Below are 8,661 nucleotides of genomic sequence, written 5' to 3' on the forward strand. Positions count from 1 at the left end.
ATCTGGGAATCCTGTAGCCTGGAGGGGTAAGGCCATAGTAGAGTTGGCCCTCTGGGCAGTACGGGCCAGAGTGTAAGGTGGACTCCAAGTGGAGTCAGGAGAGTCAGGAGCTGCTCCTCCTAATGCCTGTGCTGGCTGAGCCCTGGCAGCAGTAGCAGTGGCAGGAGCAGGAACATTAAGGAGGGGGACAGAGATCCTCCTTGGGGAGCAGAAAGGGGGAGCAAGGCAGGGGGCCAAGGCTGACCCTCCTTTAGAGGAAGAAGGGTGGGGAATAGCAAGGCTCATAACACTTGGTTCAGGTGGCCTCAGGCTTCATAAACTAAACCTTCACTCTTTAAGTGATGGGGAAATGTAAAGTCCCCTCCTCAGGCCATCCTACTTTATAGATGGGCCATTCATTCCTGCAAAAGATCAACAACCAGACCCAAGTCTTTTGTGACTTGGTGAAAGTCCTTAAAATGGCTCAGGACCAAACCCAGTGGGGTGCTTTGTGCCTGTCCCATCCTAGGAATCAAAGAAAATTTTGTATGAGAGGACAAACTGTACAAACAGAATACACACAGTCAGACACAAGACATTACTGGGAAAACAAAAGCAAAATGAAAAAGCTGTCTCAGACTGACTTCCTCCCTGCTCACGGGAGGCCTATAGACCCACAGACAGTTCAGAATCCAGATGAGAACAAGCCAATTCTCCAGCTTCTGGTAGGGAGTCTGAAGTGTCCTCTGTTGCCCCTGACTGGGTGACAAAATACAAATCTGCTTTGTCCCTCTCGGCCTCCAGATTAAACCCGAAACAGAAACACAGAGATGAACAAGACAAAAGACAACCAATCAGGGTAAGGGTCAGGGGGTCTCCAGTCTCCAGTGAATCCTGGACAAGAGTCCCCAAATGTAAGGGTTCATGATTTGCTAAAGAATGATACCCTGAACTCAAATAATAAGTAAACACAGAGTGTTTTATTCTGCAGAAGTCCAACATGTTGGGGTCGCTCCATTACCAAGATAGAGGGACTTCAAAGTGAGCTTGCAGGCCTGATTTAAAGCACAGTAGGGGATTCTGGGGTAGGTGACCTCTATGTTAATCTGTTGGGTCCATCTCTAAGGACATTTCATTACTGGGGTGTGTGGGCTGGAAACTCAATGTGGATGCCTGCAAACTGCTGCTGACCCATTGTCCTTGCCTCAGGCCGGGTGGCTGGGCAGCTTCTGAGGCCTGGACTTACCTGGAATTGCTCAGTTCTTGGAAACAGAGATCTAGGCCTTGTCTCCTTAACTGCCAGTTTGAAGCCTGTCATGGAGTCAGCCCGACCTCATCCCTCTCCCCTCTCACCGGCACCTCTCTCTTTCCCCTGACTTACTCACCACCCTTGGGTATGCTCAGATGTGGAATCTGACAGATGGCACTCACTGTAGTGTTTCTTTCATGCCCATAGCAGTTTCTCTCTTTGGATTCTTTGGTTAGACTTTGGCAATCATTGCTGACTGGTTTGCTGTGTGCCAGAGGTCCTTTCTGTCTTTGATGACTTCAGTGAGCAGACCTTACTCACTACACAAAGTGTCCTCTGTCCCTTGGGCCTGCTCATCTAGAAACCTCACAGAACACCCTATTGGGATTGGGTGATTGTTTTTTTGTTTTGTTTTGTTTTGTTTTGTTTTGTTTTTTGTTTTTTCCCTATTAGATAAAGTTCTCCAAAGCAAGATTTCTTTCATCTTATTTGCCATGTTATTCTCTAGGAGGTCTACCAATCACTTCGTAAACATATCTTATATAAGTGAATGCTAAATGAGTGGAATATAGGAATATATCACACGTGGCTCTTTAGTTACAGCTCAGATAACTGTTTTCTCCTCCCCTCCCCCCAGTTACCTGGGGCCTAGTGGAGTTCTTACTGGCATTTTGGCATCTCTTTAACAACATTTATGGTGCTCATAGCGAACACTTTCAGGCTGTTAAAAATTTGGAGTTTCTGTCTCAGTCATTTAAAGATGATCATATTGAGTTATTCATTTTATTTTAACATCATCATGGACTATAATTTTTCAAGAATTAAAATAGAATAAGAATTACCATAAAACACACAGACCATTAATTAGTTCATTCAACAAATAATTAACACACATTTATCGTGTGCAAGATAATAGAGTTATCAAACACAATGTCCTATTCTAGCCAATTTAGATATATTTGAAACTCTCTGGCCATCAGTAGTGCTAGAAAATAGTTTGCTATAATTTACATACAGTGTGATGTCTATTTTCAGTAGATTTTCAGAAAAATATGGTTCTTTAAGATAATGAAGCAGTTGCTGTATGAGAACAAACTGTATAAGATTCTTCAAGGTGGGGTTGGCATCCCTCACATATGGTGGTTTGGGCAAGAAAAAGACTATAATATGCTAGTCATGGATCTTCTGGGACCCAGCCTTGAAGACCTCTTCAATTTCTGTTCAAGAAGGTTCACTATGAAGACTGTACTTATGTTAGCTGACCAGATGATCAGTAGAATTGAATATGTGCATACAAAGAATTTTATACACAGAGACATTAAACCAGATAACTTCCTAATGGGTATTGGGCATCACTGTAATAAGTTATTCCTTATTGATTTGGGTTTGGCCAGAGACAATAGGACAAGGCAACACATACCATACAGAGAAGATAAAAGCCTCACTGGCACTGCCTGCTATGCCAGCATCAATGCACATCTCGGTATTGAGCAGAGTTGCCGAGATTGTGAGTCACCATCCTCTGTACCTGTGCTGTTGTGCCCACTCCCCCGTCTCTATGCATTTCCCTGAGAAGATTGCTCAAGGAGAAATCCAAGCTTGGGTGGTAGGCTGCCGAGTGTGTCTCCTTGTTCCTGTTTTGATCCTTGTTCCTGTTTTTATTCCTGTTCCTATTTGTGTTCCTGTTTTGTGGGGAGTATAAAAGGGAGCTACGCAGTTGAAAATACAGCATTTGGTCTTAACCGGATGACTCCTTGTCTTTCTTTCTCTCGCCCTCAGCCCTCCGCCGATCCAAGGAACTCAGTCAGCTATGCTGGCGTAGCTGACACGAGATGCCATGGAATCTCTAGGATATGTTTTGATGTATTTTAATAGAACCAGTCTGCCATGACAAGGACTAAAGGCTGCAACAAAGAAACAAAAATATGAAAAGATTAGTGAAAAGAAGATGTCCGCTCTTGTTGAAGTTTTGTGTAAGGGGTTTCCTGCAGAATTTGCCATGTACTTAAATTACTGTCGTGGGCTGCGTTTTGAGGAAGCTCCGGATTACATGTATCTGAGGCAGCTATTCCACATCCTTTTCAGGACCCTGAACCACCAGTATGACTACACATTTGATTGGACGATGTTAAAGCAGAAAGCAGCCCAGCAGGCAGCCTCTAGTTGTGGACAACCATTTACTTGGTGTAAAGAACTTAATTAGTGTAAACTGGCTCTGGGTAGCACTGCTGATCCTGAGCTGTAGCCGCTGTACTTGTGAATATTAACTGAGGTAGTGAAACATGGTGTCTGGTTTTCTATTGCTTTTTTTTTTTTTCAAGTGGAAAAGTTAACTAAATGGTTGACACACAAATTGGTGGAGAAATTGTGCATATGCCATTTTTTTTTTTGTTAAAATCTTTTATTTTGAACTATACTGCTTTGAGATCTCACTTCAGAAGAACGGCATGAACAGTCTTCAGTCACAGTTGTGATGGTTGTAAATGTTCACAATTGTGTGTTCTTAGCGTTTTCCATCCCTGGGGTTTGCAAGTTGTTAACTTAAAACATTCTTTAAATGGCTGGCTTCTTGTTTGCAAGCCAGCTGATAATGGTAGCAACCAAAGATTCCAGTGTTTGAGCATTTGAAAGACTCTGCCTGCTTACCTGTGCTAGAAATAACAGCATCTAAAGTGAAGACTTAAGAAAAAAAAAAACATAGCGACTACTAGATTATCTTTAGGCCTCTGCATTAACTCTATACTGTTCTTGCTATTAAAAAAAAACATATTAGTCACGGAAAATTAGTTACCGTCTTACAACTGAACATGTATGTGTGTTGCTTAGATAAATGTAATCACTGTAAACATCTATATGATCTGGGATTTTGTTTTTATTTTGAAATGGGAGCTTTTTGTTTACAAGTTCATTAAAAACTAAAAAAAAACTAATAGTAAGATAATGAAGCCATGTGGGGCTGGAGAGCTGATTCAGTGGTACTGCTCTTACAGAGGACCAGGTTTAGTTCCCAGCACCCACACAGTAGTTCACTGTCGTCTTTACCACACCCCACCCCACCCCACCCCACCCCAACTGCCCTTTTCTAGAGGAAATATGACTTCTGGTTTCCAGGGGTACCAGATGTATACTTGGCACACAAACATATGCATAGGCAAAATACCCACAAAATAAAAAATAAAATACTGTTGTGCTGGATAGCTTTTTGTCAACTTGACACAGGGTAGAGCCTTCTGAGAAATGGGAACCTCAATTGAGAAAATGTCTTCCTCAGTAGGCAAGTCTATGGGGGCATTTTCTTGATTAACCACTGATGCAGGAGGATCCTGACCACTGTAGGTGATGCCAGCCCTGAGTAGGTTGTCTAAGAAAGGACGCTGAGCAAGTTAGAGGGACCAAGCCAATAAGCAGCACTCTTCCATGGCCTCCAGGTTCCTAGTGGCTTCTTGTCCTGACTTCTTTCAGTAATGGAGTATATCTAGGGTATGTAAGCAGGAAGATCCTGTCCTCCACAAGTCGCTTTGAAAGTGAACTGGGAGCACTGGAAAGTGAACTGGGAGCACTGTGTATTAAGAGCAATTACTTTAAAACTGCCTAAGAGGTAAACATCTACAAAGCAGATCATCTTTAGTATATTGGTTGCCTGGTCTACCAGCACCTTTAGTCTCTGCTTCCCAGCCTTAACTTTATCATTTTGATGTTTTAATTTCCTCTCAATAGGTCACACTTATATTTTTAAAGTCTGTCAGAAAAGGAACAGATATTTAACCTGGCCAACTATTAACATATAGTGTTGATTCATTAATCCTAGTTAGCTTTTTAGTATCTCCTAATGAGGTTACTCTAACTTACATGTGAAATCTCTGGTTCTATTCTAAATTTTGTATGGTAGAACTGTAATGTTGGCTTTAGCCTCAAATTCAGGATGAGGCGTAGTAATAATGTCAATTTGGAAAGCCTCATCTCACACACGGAGCAAGACATTTCAAGACGTGCCTGTGCTCTGTTTTGTGTGCATAGGAAGAAGTCCAGTTTTATATTCAGCTGCCCCATAAACATGGAGCAATGCCAGCCACCCAACAAAGGCCATGTGCATGTGTTGTTTGTATACAGCGACCCTATTGGCTTCTTTCAAGTAAGGACAGACTCCATCATACACAGACTCAGAGGCTTCTTTGTGTGTGTGTGTGCGCATGCGCACGCGTGTGCACATGCTTGAGACACACACACACATACACACACACGCACACACACATACACAGTTACCCTCAGCTAATGCAGAGGCACCCTTTCCTCAATTTCATATTCTCAGTAACCTTCTAGAATAATTTCTGCTCCTTGGTGAGCCCCTTCAGAAAGAGAGAAAAAAGTTAAAGCCTTTATTTAAAAAACAAACAAACAAACCCTAATTTTTCAAAAATTGAGGTAAAGTACAGTTTGTCTGGAAAGCTTAAAGCATGATTATAAAACTTTGTTTCATGTTCATAAACACTGGAATTATCTTTTTTTTTCTTCATTTACTGTTGTAGATCGGTATGTGTGGGTCCCTTGTTCTGGAGGGCATCCCACGACAGCGATCTATGGCCCTGCCTGGTCTGGGGGTCCGGGCCAAGGGGACAGAGTGGGAGCAGGGAGGGGAGATTGCCTGCCTCCACTGCTGTCTCTGTTCGAGTCTCCGCTGTTGCTGCCTGGTCACTCCCAGGTGGTACACCTGTCTCTCCACGCTGAGCCGGCTAGCTGGCAAGGAGGCAGCTTAGTGTCCCAGGCAGGTTCTGGGAGAGCAGATCTCTCCCCAAGTGTTACAGCTCTTGCGACAGAAACTCTCAGACACCAGGATGATTCTCACACACTTTTTATTTCTCCTGAATAGAGCCTTTATATACAGTTTCAGGGTGGGTTAGGGTCTGGCAGCAGATAACACCTATTGGCTTGGTCTGAGAGCTTGGAGATACCTCATCTACATGTGGGAGAGCCTGAGGCACTGTTCCTTGTGACTGACTGCCATAGACCTCTTTGTGGGAGGGATTGTGGAGGGCTGAAGCTAAATGAAAGGAACCAGGGCCTGGAAGGAGAGCCGAACACCTGCCATTGGATAAGGGTCCGGGGTTCGAGGCCTATGCTCGACCAGGCACCCAGCTGCTTCTCACAACCCCACAGGTATGGTGGTTTGAATGAGAATGTGTCCCACAGGCATGCCATGTGTTTGAACACTTGGTCCCCAGTAGGTAGCTCTCTGTGGGGAGGTTATGGAACCTTTAGGATGTGGAGCCTTGCTAAAGCCTGGGAACAGGCTTCGTGGGTTTGTGGGTTCCCTTCAGCTCCTGTTTGATCTGCCTGCTTTCTGCGAATGGACAAAACGCGATAAGTTAGCTTCCAGTTGCTGCTACCATGCCTTCTCCAACATTTTCAACTCTAACACTTTGGAACCATAAACTTTCTTCCTTAAGCTCACCTTTGGTCTCTGTGTTTTATCACAGCAACAGAAAAGTAATTAACGAAACAGGCGTCCTAAGAAAATGAGTATAAAGCTGGATTTTTGTCTTCTTGGAGCATCATCAGTGCTGTGAGCGAGGAGACTGTAACCTGAGTGCTCAGAGCTGGAGAGTAACACGTGTTTGTCACATCCTGTTTTTAGGGGTGTTTTATCCCCATTTTTCATATGTGAAAACCAAGGTTTTTAGATGTTAAGAACAAATGGAAGGTTCTGTACAGGGAGATAAGGAGAGACGGACTGAGGGGACTGGTCCAGCACTCTTGCTTGAACTACCTTCATGACCCAGCAACCTCCTTGACTCAATAGTGATAGTTCAAAGGTGGATGGTCTAAGGAAGATGGCCAACTGATTTACAAGGAGAGGAGGTATCGGCTCTGGCTTTGAGGGCTACACAAAGCCTTAACTATTTCTAAGAGAGATTGTAAGCAGCAGATTTATAAGGCAAAGTACTTACCAGCCTGGCGACGAACAAACAAAACACTAAAACTTCACCCCATACTACAAGAAGATGGGAAAGCAAATATTACCATGCATACACCTCTGAACTCCAGGCATGAAGGCTTTGAGATACTGAGTTGCCTAGCAGTACACGTGTGCTAGCATCCGTTAGCTAAATGAATGTTCCTCTACAGCCGTCTCGAAATTCTCCCGCTACTTTTCTCTTTGGACTTGTGATTTTTGATGATGTCTGATGGCCAGGAAACAGTGTCTTCCTTATACCAGCTGCAGTGTGACACGGATGGCTGTGGATCAGCAGCAGCAGACACGCAGGGGGACCACCCAGGTCTCACACGCTTGCCTTGAGGCACGCCAATGTTTCCTTGGGTGGAAGACAGGCCAGCACCTGGGTGGAGATGCCAGCAGCAGGCACAGAGATCACAATCAAAACGTCACAAATCACAACAAAATGTCAGAGGCAACGCTTTGTGAAAGCACCATGTGTCTTTGCGTTTCAAGTTAGCATGTCAAGTTGTTGGAGAGATGGCTCAGTGTTGAGGGGCATATTCTGCTCTTCCAGGGGACACGAGTTTATTTCCTACCACAAAAAACATCAGTTTTCTTGTTTCTTTTCTTTCTTTCTTTCTTTTTTGTTTTTTCTTTTTTTTTTGTTTTTTGTTTTTGTTTTGTTTTGTTTTTTCGAGACAGGGTTTCTCTGTGTAGCCCTGGCTGTCCTGGAGCTCACTCTGTAGACCAGACTGGCCTCGAACTCAGAAATCTGCCTGCCTCTGCCTCCCGAGTGCTGGGATTAAAGGCCTGTGCCACCACCGCCCGGGCGCAGTTTTTCTGTTTCTTTTTCTTTTCTTTTCTTTTCTTTTCTTTTCTTTTTACAGGAACTTATCACTTTTATTTGTAACAAATTATTCCCGATTTCTTCTGCTCAAAAGTTCTTCGATACAATTCCATCAGCCTTAGTCAATCGGAGAATAGAATCATCTGACTCGCCCATCCTGCGAATGGCCCCGCAGATGCCGTAGGTTTTAAACTGGCCGTTAAACCGGCCTGTGGTCCTGTCAACCTCAGTCACATTCATCTGGATGGACGCGTGGTCCTTGGCAGCAATGATGCGGTTGCTCACGAAGCATTTCTGCGTCACGTACAAGTCCACAAACTCGCCGGCGTCGTTCTGCATTCTGAGGCCGTCCCTGCTCACTGGTCTAGTGAGAGCACAATAAAGAGTTTTCCTGTTTCTTAAAGGAAGAACTTTAAACTCATTTCTGTGGTTACCCTTACAAGATTGGGCACCTCAATATTTCATCATGGAAGAGGTAGGAATTATGAGGCCCCAGCTTCTTGTGGAATGTTGACAGTTAAGGGTAACTAGGGGAAGGAGTATCTTCAGTGGTCTAACTGTTGATGTGTTTCCCACACTCCAGTGAATAGCCTATATTCATACAAGCAACCCTGATGAAACTCAGTGGGATGGACAGGAACACACACACAC

General features: G+C 44.0%; 2 pseudogenes across 1 annotated transcript; one reads left to right on the forward strand and one right to left on the reverse strand.

Moving 5' to 3' along the window:
- Window positions 1-2,296: 2,296 nt before the first annotated feature.
- Window positions 2,297-8,661, forward strand: part of LOC114631422 — a 10,831-nt pseudogene continuing 4,466 nt past the window's right edge.
- Window positions 8,041-8,360, reverse strand: LOC114631436 (annotated as a pseudogene). The gene has a single exon (XR_003712956.1). The product of XR_003712956.1 is annotated as a 40S ribosomal protein S21 pseudogene (transcript).

The sequence above is a fragment of the Grammomys surdaster genome, unplaced genomic scaffold, assembly GCF_004785775.1.
Source record: "Grammomys surdaster isolate TR1022 unplaced genomic scaffold, NIH_TR_1.0 362, whole genome shotgun sequence".
In the NCBI taxonomy this organism is placed as follows: domain Eukaryota; kingdom Metazoa; phylum Chordata; class Mammalia; order Rodentia; family Muridae; genus Grammomys; species Grammomys surdaster.